Here is a 15305-nt window from a genome sequence, read left to right on the forward strand (position 1 = left end):
ATTTTCAGACCTTTTCTGTAGCACAGTGAAGGCTATTTCATTTGTTTCATATAGTCATTAAAATGCACTAATAGGTCGTAGTTATGTTCATTATAATTAATCTAATTGGTCAATTCTGTTTCTCACTTGAAAATTCGCCAAGAAATATAATTGTCTTTAATGAGGCAAGTGTCTGCAAGTAGTGACAAAAAGTCACAGATTTTTTTACAAGAAAGAAGAGAATATTTTTCACTCCTACATTGTTTGTATGTATGCATACCCTAGAAGACAAGAGTCTCTGCTATCTGAAACTACATCTAGCAAAAGGTACATAATACTTAAAAAAAAAAAAAACTGTGACATGATATCCATTAAAACTGATCATTAACACATTCTTCCCTTTTACTCCACTGAAACAAAGTTGGAAAGGATTGTTTTAAAGCACATATAATTTAATTGGAAGTCAAAAAAATGCCTGTCTGTAAGTAACTTCTTTGTTCCAATTCTTTATTTACTTTTACCATAAAAGCAATTCATTTCTAAAGACTTGGAAAATAGTTCTAAAGTATATATACCTTTTTCTGACCCCTGTAATTTTCTGAATGAATCAAACTGTTATTATAGACTCTATAAATAACTTCCATGTGTAGCTCTTCTCTCAGCTGTAATATTACATTAATGTGTATATTTTGTTAATGCCAATGTGCCTCCCTGGACTATATGATTGGTAAGAGCAAGGATCATCTCCTATTCCTTGTCATTGTTCTCCAGCACCAGCTGAGTGCCTGGCATATAGTAGCTGCTCAATAATTATTTGTTGAATGAATGTTATGCCATATAAGGCACTTTGGAAAAAGTAGGTAATCACCTTTTGACTTCATTTTATTCTTTTTATGAAGAGTAATCACCTTATATGCACATAAAACTGCTGAAGTCTTATTTGTAAAATAGTTTAAGTCATTTGGAAAAATAGAATAATAATAATCAATGTTAATTTGCTGTGTGATGAAGTGCAAAATTCATTAAATAGTCACTGATATTTGAAATCATTCATCTTGAAGACATTCAAAAAATTAGGATGTCTTAATTCTCACAGGTAACCATGAAGTAAGTACTATGTTTTAGGCTGCAGAGAAAATGTTTTCTACTCAAAAGAAAAGACTGTTTGGCTATATTGGATTTTGGATCAGTAGGTTTCCTTGGGCATATGATGTCTAACAGCTCAAGGAAATTTTGATAAATGTTTAGAGAGATTATAAGTATAAAAAGTATTAAAAACAAAAACACATTTTTTATCACATTTACTTATCAAGAAAAAAATGATCTATAAAACTAATCACAATTTCATCTAAAAAAGGTTTGAGTGTATTCTGAATTTGAGTTGAGACATAGTATAGAGATTCCGTGTGGGTCTGTATCTAGTAGTAAGTGGTCATCAAAGAACTTGGTAAATGATATACATATAAAGGAGCATGGACATTCATTCTGAAAACCCTATAAATTATAAGTGTGGTCAACAGTTAATTTGTGTGTGATTTTTTTATATGTAAATTACCTCTGTGAGCAGTAACACTAGTAGAAGGTGGGCTTTTTTGATTTTTGTTTTTCATTCATTTGGTTTTTCACACAGAAAGATCCCATAAGACTCCACAAACCGAAAGGCAGAATAGAATTGTGGAATAAGAACCTCTCTGCATCATACATGTAACTCCTTGGGGAGTCAGGAGGAAGCCAGGAGTAATTAGTTGGGACTTTTCTTTGAATGGGAGTCTAAAGCCACTTCTGCCAGTGAGAAAAATGCTTAAAGGTGCTAAGTGATTATAGAAAGCTGAACTAAGATTTTGTTTAAAGGCAGGTACATAAAACAGCAAGAATACTTCCATCAAAATGCCCTACGGTTTTTTCATTTCTATTATGTTTAACCCCCAAAATAACTTTAATATGTGCCAAATGATCCATTCTACTTGCAAGGTCTAACATGATGTGGAGGCTGACAGAGATAAGGGCTCAAGGCAGGAGGAGAACTGAATTACTTTTCTTGCTTGTTTTTTATTTTCATGTTAGAGATAAGGCCCAAAGGAAAACATAGATCATTGTGATAAATGTGTTACATCTTCATATTTTATTGTAGCTGTCAAAAATTCTTGCCAAGTCATAAATGTTAAGTAAACCAGAGCAACAATTGGATAGGTCCAGGTATACTTCAGTTACAGTCAGATTTGGTCTCAACAAAAAGTACTACCATTGTCCAGATTATTTTCTTCATTCTATTAAGTAGGTTAAGTAAATTGGATGGGAATGAGGATACCAACCTTTTATTCTTCCTTTATTGTGTGTGTGTGTGTGTGTGTGTGAGAGAGAGAGAGAGAGAGAGAGAGAGACAGAGAGACAGAGAGAGAGACAGAGAGACAGAGAGGACAGAGACAGAAACAGAGACAGACAAATTGTTGTATTTTGTAAGTTTAAATTTTGGTGTTCAAAATGTACCAGTTTCCTATGATACAAGGGCTTTTAGAAGGTTGAATTAAAATACAACTAATCAGAGTTGCAAGATACAAGGGAAATGATCATTTGCAAAATAAGGTATGGATTAGGAAGGAAGGAGAAGTGCAGTTAGAATGATTTTTCCAGGAGGAAAATGAAAATTCAGTGACTAATGGAAAAACAATCACAATTCCTTTCCATGCTTTATAGAGCCATCTGTCAATCATCTCTCTTTTCTTCTCATTCTTGGAACTGAGTTTATGCATAAAGAAGAGTTAGTGTACTGGGTGTTAAGCTATATGTTGGCAAATTGAACTCCAATAAAATTTTTTTTTTTAAAAAGGAAGTTAGTGGCACTGAGCTTCCTTCAACTGATGAAGGGACCAGAGGCCATGACCACCTGAAGTTTCTATCCTACCACCACCTTGCTTCCATGTGTACTATTCCTTCTCCTGAAATGGGGTGTGTACCCTGGCTCGGGATCTCAAAGCCTTAGTTCAAATACCTGCCTCCTTTATAACATTTTCTTTGTTCACTTTTGCCAAAGTAACTCACCCGCCTTCTACAGAACTAGGTAATGTTTCTCTAATGAGTTTCTGCAATGCTCTCTTTGTGTGGGCTTTTTATTCTCCCTCTCCCTGCCAAAAACAAAACAAACCAAGAGACAATACTCTTTAGCCATATGACCTTACACAACTACTTCACTTCCGTGGTCCTGGGTTTCTAAATATATAAAATGGAGATAAAAATCAGTAAAGTCATAGGGTGGTTTTGAGAAGGACGTTAAGTCAATCACCACAAAGTGAATAATGCAGATGAAGAGATAGATGGGTGCTTAATAAATGTAAGGAACCATCAGGTGTTGTTACTGCCTACTGCTTCCTGGTGAACACATATTAGTTTCCCTTCCTGAGCTTCGCCCTTCACTCTGTGCATCCATTGCACCCTACGTGCAAACCACTATGGTAAGTACTGCAGAGCACACAAAGATCCCTGACACTATTACTTGACCTAAGAAGCTCATGATCCTTTTAAAGAGATCAAGCAGATCACTTTGGTGAAGGAACAAAATAGCCATTAGAAAATTATCAGCAAACTTCTGGAGAGTGCTTAAAGATAGATAAATCCATAGTTTCTCCAAACCAGCTTGATTATTAACTAGAATCCCCTGGGGTAAGGATTCTGCACTAGTTAAGTCAGAATCTCTGGTTTGTAGTCAAGGAAATGCAAGTGATTCTGATGATCATTCAAGTGAGGAAATCCTAGAATAGTTACTTATAGTTGAGGATAAAGGCTTTCTGTTAAAAGCTAATTTCGACCTGAAGTAGGCACTCTTTTTGTTAAGAATGAGGAAAGAAGAGAGAGTAATGTCATTTTAGAAACATAAGGGAGCTTCTACCCAGTGACTTAATCTTCTCAATAAAGTAGGAAATAAGATCCTCTGCTAAGAATGAGACAGGTGGAAGCTCGGGTCAGGGTTTGGAAAATGTGGAGAATATTGGGAAAGTTGCCATGGCGATGTGTTACAGGGATAAACTAGAGGTTGATTTAACCGAGGGTCCATTATGCTGCAATCAATATTCCTTACTGGAATTTCCACGTCCAGTTTATACCTGAGTTAGGGTCATTCTCAAGTCCCCAAAAGCTCATATAAATGAAAATGCACTGATCCTATCAATACAGGTAAATTTTTAATATTATTCACAACAAAAGAATGTAAATTCTCACTATCATCTGACAACCTTTCTTCGGCCCAGTACAGAATTTAAAATTTGATCTCATGAAACCTCTAGGAGTCAGATTCTCATAAATAACAACAAATCTACCCATTGTGCTCTAGGTCCATCTGTGGCTAGCTGCTGAATCCATGAACTCCCCTAGGGTGAGAGTTAGGTTTCATAATTAAACGTATGCTGGTGTTGCCTTTCTTGTATTTTTCTTTTTGGTGAGTAAACTATTTTATTTGTCTCATTTTTCCACATCACATTCTCAGGGTTGTAATGGGTCTCCCACAGTTCCAGGCAGTTATTTGTTCTTGGGGGGGGAAGTGCTCCTGTGGCATTATTGATTGCAGCCTTCATGGGAAGGACAGTGATTGACTGTGTTGCTTCCTGGGCAGCTGTGAATTTGCTGTACTGTGACAGGTCCTTCAGTGGCCTCCTCAGTCTCAACTTGACAAGAAATCTGGAGAAGGAGCTAGCTCTATTGAAATGTCATGTCCTCACCCCAAATTGTATTCTGTCCCTCAAACAAAACCCAGGTCAGTGAGAGGTCATGGTTAAGAAGATAGTAAATGATGGCACTGAAATTGAGGCTGTCCTGCTATCTTCATAAGGCTTATGGCCCCTGGCTTGGCCTCCTAAAAGCTTCATGCTGTTTTCCTAGACTTTTCACAGCTGCCTGCTTCCTCACCCACCATCTCAATACTTCACACTCTAACACTCTATTTATTTTCTTGGCTAAACTCTTCAGATCGGACATTTGGCCTTAAGCAGGACTATGGGCTTCGACTTAGCCATTGTCTATGTCAATGTTCAGTTCTGAAAAGAGAAATTGGAACCCTGTAAGCAAATGAACTCTACTCTCTCATCATGAATGCACCACATTAGTCTTTATAATGATTATAATAATAGCTGCCTGGTACTGAGAACTTAATGTCATGCTAAGCACATTGAATGCACACTACAGTTTAAAATCAGTATTATTTCATTTCATGGATTAGAAAAAATAAAGCTCAGAAGGGTCATGTTACTTTACCACTACATACTCAGGATAAGGAAATGAGGATTCCACCCAAGTTGATCTAACTCTGTATTCATATTCTTAACTGCTACAGTCTCCTCTTCCAAAAACTTCAATCCTTAAATTATTTCCCCTCCTTCACATTTCCTAAACCCTTATCTGTACCTCACTGTCATTCATTGACTTCTCTTTGATCACCATTTATTATGCCTTCCATCCACCTGCATACTTGCAAATGGTTTTGTGAGCAGAATTCTTTTCATCTATTTTTTGCTCACTAAAATACCTGGTATTTTGGATTTGTACATTTTTACCCTTTGTATCCTCAGTTATCTCTGTGGATCATATCCTGATTCATCATAAGTGAAAGTGATAAGACTAACATAGGGTAGGAGAAAATGATGGAAGAGAAACCGAATAGTTGCCATTGATTCTTCTGTGGGAGGAGGCGGTACTAGGACTTAATGGGCCCTGTCATCAATTATTAGATATAATCTCCATGGACACTGTTTGCCATACTTCTCATCTGCATGGCTTCAGGCAACCATTACCCAGAACTGAAGGATAATGGAATCCAAATGTTAAAACATTCAAAAATCAGAAACTTAGGAACTCTGTCCAATGAGTTCAGGCTACAATTAGTGACATTAAGCAATAATACTCTCTCTCTTCTTTCTTGCACACTCCACCAGAGATGCTCACCCCAATACCAGCTTATCTTGTTCATGCATCTTAGACCAATTCTTATATATGAAGGATCCTGGGGGATCTCCAGAGCACTGTGGACCATCCTTGAGACTCACTGAGAAATAACGATGCTCAATGCAACAAGGAATCTAGAAGCAATCCTTATATTTTAATTTCCTCTGATTCATGTTGCAGGTCATGCCTCATTGCAAAAACTGGATAAAAGCATAAGTCCTTTTTTCTTTATTACAACTACAGGAATAGCACTTCACTTTAGTCTCATAGAGTGTAGTCTCTTCTCCTAGAAAGTAAGCTAACACAGGTAATGTTACTCTTGCTACAAAGTGGATCTATTTCTCACATTGCCCTTGTTGCTATGGTAGTATGCATATTTATTGTATATGGAATGCCATCACTTGCAGTGATCTATATAGCTTGAGTTTTACTTCAGTGATACTTTTAGTCAGAGGGTTTTATCCTTTTTACTCATCTGAAACAAATAGACACAGTATCCACTATCATTTACCACCATATACAAGGTAAAGATTCTTCACAATTTACCAACATTCTGAACAATGTAATTACTGAAACATTTAACTCTCTACCTGAACATCGGTAAATTGCACTCCCACAATTATTCATCAAGGCTCTTATAAATATTTCAGGTCCCCACTTAAGTAGGTTACTTTTATTTCTAATTCACCAAGATTTCAAATCGGTCTGAAAGGCTGATTTTTGTCAAGTTTGGAATAAAATAGAAAAATACCTGGCTTTGCAAATGCCTCCGTTTCGTACATATCCATATATGATATCATCAGACATGTTTCTGAATAAAGAAACTAGCCACGCAGTCCCTCTGACAATCGTTATCAGAGCTGAATGACACTCAATTTTTATCAAGCCTCTTCTCTGAGTTATTGAAGCCTCCCATAACATCATCAAGTAAGTAAACACTGCCGTGCATATAGCTCTTGCTATTATCATGGAAAAATTGCAAACAGCTCCCATGAGCTCACACAGGAATTATGGGAGTCACCATCCCCTTCGTAACAGCACATCCATGCCATTTCGTTTTATCTTGACACAGAGATACATGGAAAGACAGTCTATTCCCTTTATATCTATTGGTAAATTTTCTTTCTAATAATTGCTGAAAACTTCACTCCAGTAAGCAGTTAGTCCTGCTGGTTGAAGAAAATAGATACATTATCTGAGGTAATAGATAAGTCTCATTAAGAAGATGGAATAGACTAATTCCCAGCATATCTCCCATGCGTGGGAAAACTAAATTGTGAAGTACAGCAGTAACACATCAATTATCTTTCTGCATGGAATTAGAGAAGTCTCGCTGCTACTTTATACCACATTATGTAATTTTTTATAAGTAACCATTTATGTCAGAGTACCTCAGTCTGCTGCCTCATAAAAAAAAAAGACAGCCAATATTTCTATCCCAAGTGAGACTTACTCTTTTAACTACTTATGGAACCCAGGTATTCTATTCAGAATTTATGGTCCTACTGATTAACATATGCCCAAAGAGTGGGTGTTTATTATTAGCTTAAAAACTAAGGCTATGCACCTGACAATATTACACTTTTTTTTAAGATTTTATTTATTTATTCATAGAGACACAGAGAGAGAGAGAGGCACAGACACAGGCAGAGGGAGAAGCAAGCTCCATGAAGGGAGCCTGACATGGGACTCGATCCTGGGTCTCCTGGACCATGCCTTGGACTGAAGGCAGTGCTAAACCACTGAGCAACCTGGGCTGCCCGACAATATTACACTTTTAATGAAGATTGGCTCTAACCAATGAAAGTAAAGCTAATTCTCAGCATTCAAAATAAAGGTTTCAGAGATCTCATGTTAAAGAATGACTTGTTATCAATTTACTTTCAGTAGTTTATCATATCAGGTTATCATATGTGAAGTACTTGAAAACAATTTTATTTCTTAAGTAGTTTAAATATCTCTCCCACATTCTTGTTTGCGTAATTAGTTTTTATTAGCAAATGTCTTTTTATCTGGCTGTGACATCCAAATATAGAAATTTCACATCACAGGAGTTAAGTTCATGAAGTTTCTAAATGAAGACTTTGCTTATTAAATGAAGACTTTGCTTATTAGAGAATTATTTTTTTAATTGGTGGACTGTGTAACAAAAGTGAGACAATGACAATAAAATGCCTTGCAAATTATAAAGTGGTATCTTAAAAACAGAGATTTTATATTTGTACATATCCTAGTTTTTAAAAACACCCTAAATACTGATAGGGAGAAGAAGAAACATAAATTATACCGGTTCAGAGTCTTAAACCAGTTCTATCCCAAACATGATCCAGAGGGAGAAAGAAGAAAGTCAGAAGAAAAATTCCAGGATTGGAAAAGTACTGAACAGGAAAGTCACTCGCAAATGACAACTATCCTCAAATCATGACACTTGCTGCTGTGCCCTATATTTCACAGTCCATGTGTCTTGAGTCTCTGTGGGCCGCTATCACACTACGCCATGCACTGGAAGCCTAAACAATGGGCCTTTGGCTTACAGTTCTGAGGCCACAAGTCCACAATCAAGTCTCTGGCTAGGTGAGTTTCATTATGAGGCAGCTGTAACGAGACTCAGCCCACAGCGCTGTTCCTAAACTGTCCATTGTTCCAAGGTTTAGGAACCCTTTTGCACAGTGCCTTTCATTGCATGGTCCCTTCCAGGACACAAGGTCACGTTGCCGTGGAATTACACATGAACTCGATTACAAATAATCGTCCAAGAGCTAGTTTGCCCTCCCCCCCCCCCCCCACCATTTATAGAAACATTATAGCATGTCCAGGTTCATAAAAAAAGAAGTTAGAAAATTGAATTCACCTTTTCTTTTAAAATGTCTGAAATGAACAGATTCTGCTTTTGTATGGGTCTAGTCACTTGGAGGAAAGTTTAGGTTGTGTTTACTATCTTATCACTCTTTATTAAAAACTTGGAAACACTTTTCCAACAGAGTCAGAATAATACTAAATATAACACAATACATCTGAAAGTTAGAATAAGATTTTTTTAAATACTTTAGACTGTCCATCTATGAAAATATGGATAAAGTGTAGTAAATTATTTTCCTAAAGTAGTACTCGTATTATTATCAATGATCCAATTCTTGGCTAAGAATTTTAATTAATTACACTGAATTTGTCCACCATTTTGAGTGGACAAATATACCCTGAGGATTTTTAAAAACATGTATTAATATACCTCCTCCAAGCCAGGAGATATTTGCATCATAAAAGAATTCTCATCATAGAGTACATCCTACTATAACATCTCTTAGAATAATGAATTTCTTCTCCATATTTAAACTGCTAGTCAAGTTATAAAAAGTTCAGTGTTTATGCAGATGTTCCTGAGGATATTTGTCCATTCAAAAGTTTTCTTTTCTATAATCTTCTCTCTCCTAACACTGTGCCAAAGATCCATAATACAATCTTTATCCATTTATACATAACACACACTTCAAGATCCCACTTATTTTTAGGCTTAGTTGTCAGATTCAAAGATACTAAAATATTCATAAAATGTGTATAACACACTAAGCAAAATAAGCTTGACTTCATGACCCTCCTTCATAAACATGCATTTGAAAGGTCTACATAAGAAGATTTTGTATTGCCTGAAGAGTGACTGTAAGCAGAGATGGTCACTGCCAGTTTCTCACTGCAGAAGGAAAGAATTTTTCCCCTTTACCCTATAACCCAAATATCACACTGAGCTTAAGGATGAAGCTGACATTTTAAAAGATCACCAAAAGTGTTCTCTTTCCAATTGCAATTATGCCCTCCATCTCAGTGGGAGCCATCATCGGGGTCTTTTCAGCTCTCCAGCATCTTTCTGGCCTGCTTTCATTATCCTGATTATCTATTCATTTGCCGCCCGGCACTCATTTTATGAAAGATCATGTCTGCCATTTCTATAATGAGTGCTTGACTTTTACTGCCAGCATAAACACATAAAATATATAATAATTAAAGTTCACTAGTCACCAAAGTCTTGAGATCCATCATGTTGCTAATTTGATTTTTCAAGCAATTGCTTCTCTGTGAACCAGGCTGATTTTGCCCCCTTAGGCATTGCAAGACCTGTGATGGAAGGGGCTGACTCTAACCTAGAAGGATCAATCTGAATGGCTACCATGTACAGGTTTCAGGTTCAATTTCAAAGCATGGCATATCTATAAAGTAGGATGATTCTTGAAACCAACAATAATCTCATCAATATTTGAACCTAAAAAATAGTTTTAAGTGTTGCACATTTTTCAAAATAGTTCAGTGTTACTTAAAAAAAGACTTGTATCAGCAACTGTTTAAACTAAGGAAAGATTTCATTGGGATAACTATGGAAGTCTGCATCATATAGATTGAAACTTCACAATATGTTGGCTTACACTGGGTAAGGATAAGGTTTCAAAACACCACCTCCTTATTTTGAACACACTGCCTTGTTTTGATAACATTGGCAAGGCCCCCTGAGTGCCTCATGATAATGAATTCATCTGACGTTTATTCTAATCGCATAGAGATTAATGAACTCATGCGATATTCATGTGGCTCTCTGGAGGCATCAGGATGTGTTACACAAAGTGTAATGTTTGTAAATGGATACAATGGAATATGTGTTAGCCAAGGATCTTGAGTAGTCAAATCCTCAGTTAATAAAGCAGCAGGAACTGAAGAGGCAGCTTCCATTTCTAGTGGGGTTTTTTAGGTATGATAAGGATCTTGACAGTGTATTCAAAAAAAAAAAAAGGGAAAGCCAGAAGACCTTGGTTTGAGAGCTGGCTGGATCAATTACCAGCCTTGTGGCCTTGGGAAATTTTCTTCACCTCTTAGCCTCAATCTCCTCAGCTTTAAAATGAGAATTTAATAACATCAACCTTCTTAAAGCCTTTTACAGGAATAAGGACTGGGGTAGGGGGGGGTGCAATCAATCAACCAACCAATCAGTAGAATTCCTCCCTCATAAGGTTATTTTAAGAAGTAAACCAAATGATATGCAGTGTTTTTGATAAGTGTTCCATAAGCTTTGCAGCATTATGCATGCATTTACTATTGCTATTCCTTTGGAAAAGTGTCTGGAGAAAGTTTATAGTTTATTTCCCATACACAGAAAAATGGATATCTTAGGAATTCATTACTTACTACATAAGGACATGGATACTGTCTTCTTAATAAGAAAAGAAGATCTGACCAATTAAAGGTGCTATTGAATTATATTTTTTATTTTAAAGGTGATATATCAGACTTGAAGTAATACAGGAAACCTCTTTTTTATGCAGGTCTATGACATACAACAGTCTTCAACGATAACTAAATGTATAAGTCCAGTTCTGTTGATTCCGCCCTGTAGTGGGAGCCAAGCAGGTCACTTCAACCCCTAGGCAGGAGTCAAATATGATCTCATCTCCCAGACCCCTTCCAGTACCAATATGCTGTCATTCTCATAAATTGTCCATAATAATTTTTTACCAACCCCAACAAACTTCTCGTTAGTTTATAGTACTTCTAGCCACACATGATTAAAAATCCTTTTTTTAATTAAAAATTTTTTATGATTAAAAATCCTTATTATATCTTTTGATTAAAAGAAACCCCATCTTTTCTGCTTCAGCTGATTGTCTTACCTATTCTCAGTAAATCATAATCACTGCCTAAAATTTCTCTTAGTATATTTATTCATATCCCTTTGATTTCAAGATAAAGCTTCCATTGCCTAGGAAATGACTCCACGAATACCTCAGAAGACAATTACTACCTGATCTCAAATAATTAAGGCAGTCACACTTCTGGAACATGGGTGGTCCCAGTCTCAGGGTGTAGGTCCAGGTGTACGTTCCAGGATAATCAGAACAACAAGGAAATCCAAAATTCACTTGAACTATTATACTGCCATGGTTAATATATGGTGTGTATCTCAAATTCATTCTCAGTGTGGTCAAACACAAAATCAATACACGATCACTCTGTACTCTTTTAAAGAACACGTACATTAATAATAGGCATTACTACATATTACTTATTATATGTTATTAACACACAGTCAAAAGCACAGGGATGAGGGCAAAACTCTCTGGTTTCAAAACAAACTCTGATGCTTTCTAATGATGTGACTTTATCCAAGTCATGTAAGCCCTCTGAACTTCACTATCTTTGCCAGCGAAACAGAAACTTGTTGACTTCATAGAATTATTTGCTGTGGGGCTCTGCAGCAGGCCAGCAGCTATAGCAGTAGGCCAAATCTGGTTCAGGCCTATTTTTGTAACTACAAAGGCAGAGTTGACTAATGGCAGCAGAGAACTTACATTCTGTACAGTCTAAAATATTAGCCACCAGGCACCTAACAAAAATGTTCATTAACCTTTGGCCTAAAGAATGGTATTCATAAACTTATTTGAATAAGTTCATCTCTGTGAGATCTTAGGTAATCTTAGTGGACTACATTGAAGCCATGGCCATCTGGTTTGGCTAACTGGAAGAATTACTTAAAAGTCCAATTTCAACAAAGGAAATAGCTTCTAATATTCTTTCTTAGGTTATTTGGAATTACCAAGGTATTATGTGTTGTCAATAAATATTTGTTGTATCTAGTGCCACTAACCTATCATTAAGACATTTTGCTCAAGAAAAAAAAAGCCACTGGTGCCTGATTCACAGCAAGTTGATAGGATTTGTTTTTGCAACTCTGATGTTGAAGTAGATATCAGAAATGCCAGCCAGAGTGCCACTGCACTTAATCGAATACTAAGTTTACCTACATTTCCCAAGCCCAGAATGAAAGAAATGATGAATGAATGAACTACCTATTGAGCTGATGTTTTTCTGAAAATTGTGTGCACACTAATTTTAATTCTTTCTCAGTCACCATGGAGAGGAAATTTTTGTGAGAACCCAGCAAATGAATTTAATAATGTGGGAATTCTGGGCCAAAATAGATCCACTCACTGTGTCAAAAATACTTTTTTTTTCAGTTACTCCTGAATTTCCTTCTCAATGTTAAGAGATGTTAAACATTAAAAAATAATGAGACTCTATCCTAAATATCTTTTTAATTTGGGCTACACTTAACTCATTAGCATGTCACAGATCAGATAAATGTTTTTGAGTTATTAAAATGATGTTTTTATCCTCACCAATCTCTAGTGTCAAGGTGCTTCAGGACTTTCAGATTGAAGAAATGCCTGAAGGTTTCAGACCATAGGGTTTCTGTCATTATGTCGCTAAAATTCCCTTCTACTATGACAGGTTAAGAAGTTTGAAGATTCGAGTGTAGGAAGGATATCCAGGAGAAAAAATGAAAGTTGTGCCTCTTTTCTAGCCAGAGGTTTCCATCAGGGGCAGAAGGTGGGAGGTGGAGGGGGGACGATAAAGGGGTATTAGCTAGACTGGAATGCACACCCAGGGGAGAGGCCATGATACTGCCCTTGCCATTAAGGTCTCTGAGGGGAGTTCTGTGGGCATACCTGGCTATGTAGCAGCAGAGAAGACCTCAGATGGTAGGAAGCCAGAGCTGCATGGTCAGGAAAAAACAAGGGTTCAATCTTTATTTTTGGTCTCTCTTGCTCCCATGTGGTGTGAGTGCTAAGTTAGAGCACAAGGATCACTTTTGGAGCCCTCCATAGTGAGTCACAAGATGACACCAAAATAGTATCTGAAGGCTAATGAATAGTCAGGGGCTGGATGAAAAAAATGGCAGGAGCTGAGAAAGAAAAAGAATGACAGAATCTGAAAAAGGACTGAACCCAGGCCCATCCCACATAAAAGGAGAGCGGCCAGAACCAATCTAAGGACCAGCAAGGAGCCAGCAGCTCCCGCCCAGCAAGCCTCCAACACAGGGGGTATAATATCATCCTCCATAAATCCTGACACCATCTTGGAAAAGAGCAAGGAAGAGGGGAGGAATCCAAAGGATTGAGTAACTCTTGAGCTAAAGCTAGAGTCACGTTAAATTATTAGATCAGATTAAATTTTAAATCGTATTGAACTAATTTTAGTTTTGTTCCCACTGCTCAGCAGGCTCAGTTCTCCTGAGGAAGATCAATTAAGTTATGGAGAAAAGCTACATTTTCTTTGCACATCCAAACCATAATGTGAATAAATTTGCAATCACTCTACAATTACATTGTTTGGTTTATTTTTTTTTAAAGATTTTATTTATTTGTTCATGAGAGACACAGAGAGAGGGGCAGAGACACAGGCAGAGGGAGAAGCAGGCTCCATGCAGGAAGCCCGATGTGGGATTCAATCCCAGGTCTCCAGGATCACGTCCTAGGCCGAAGGTGGCACTAAACCACTGAGCCACTCGGACTGCCCACATTGTTTGGTTTAGAAGAAACCTATTGATGACAATTTTACTCAGGGTCTAACAAATCTCTGAAACTAAAAGGAGATCTCTTCTCTGAATACTTATGTATTAGAGGCTATATGTAGGCTAACAGAGAGAAAAGTGTTGGAAGACAGAACTGAATTCTAGCCCTAACTCGACAACTTACCCTGTTAGTCATTAAAAAAGTCATCTGGTCTCTACAACAGTGCTTCCCAACTGTTAGATGATGTACTAGAATATTGCTAAAATATAGATCCCTTCAGCCCTCAAACAACACCCAAGGCAGAGCCTGGGGTGGCTGGAGCCCCCTGACTTTCATCTCAGGCTACCCTAGAGTGGTATATAAATTATTTTTTGTGTGTTGAATGTGATCATTTGGAGGAATTGTTGTTCTAAATGATTGTTTCTCCTCCATAGAATGAGTGGGGGGAGGGGAGGAGTGAATAGATGGTGTCTTCTGTCATTTCAATTCTGGTAGTTTCTGCTTTTATGAATGTGGGGAGAAAATTCCAATTGCAGAAAGAGTCACAGGAGCTCCTACATTCATGCCCTGAAAACAAAAATTCCTGTACTTAAGTTCTGAAACTCTCTGATTGCCTCTAAATTTGTTCCCAGAAGAAACAACTAAAAGAATCAGATGTCCTTTTTCTCAGAGAACCAGGATCGTTTTTACAGATCCTCAGGGATTTACCTACAGGCAAGAAAATTAGAAAGGAATCTGTATACTGCTCTAGTATTCAAAGGCAAAATTCAAAGTAACCTATGTGGGATCAGAAATCTGCGTTCATCCTCCAGCAACCTGTTTTGTTAAAAATAAATTAAATTGAAAATCAATTTCTAGAGCAGTGATTAAGAATGGTAAGTGATCAATAATTAGTACAATTCTCACACATGAATGACGCTGTTTTATCTTCAAAGTAAGTAAAAAGCATTTCAAGAGGAACACCTCAACCTTGTTGAGTATTTTTATTTGAATGTGAAGGAAGGATCTTCTGCTTCCCCACTCACTTCCCCTGAAATCTGCTCATTTATATCAATAAAGAATTCA

At 37.0% G+C, this 15305-nt stretch overlaps 1 protein-coding gene across 2 annotated transcripts in view; it reads left to right on the forward strand.

The window, feature by feature from the left end:
- The window catches only part of GRID2 (glutamate ionotropic receptor delta type subunit 2), a 1439737-nt gene that overhangs the window by 1413396 nt on the left and 11036 nt on the right, over nt 1-15305 (forward strand). The gene's annotated exons all lie outside the window — the stretch shown is intronic.

Source organism: Vulpes lagopus, chromosome 6 (genome assembly GCF_018345385.1).
Source record: "Vulpes lagopus strain Blue_001 chromosome 6, ASM1834538v1, whole genome shotgun sequence".
Taxonomy (NCBI): Eukaryota; Metazoa; Chordata; class Mammalia; order Carnivora; family Canidae; genus Vulpes; species Vulpes lagopus.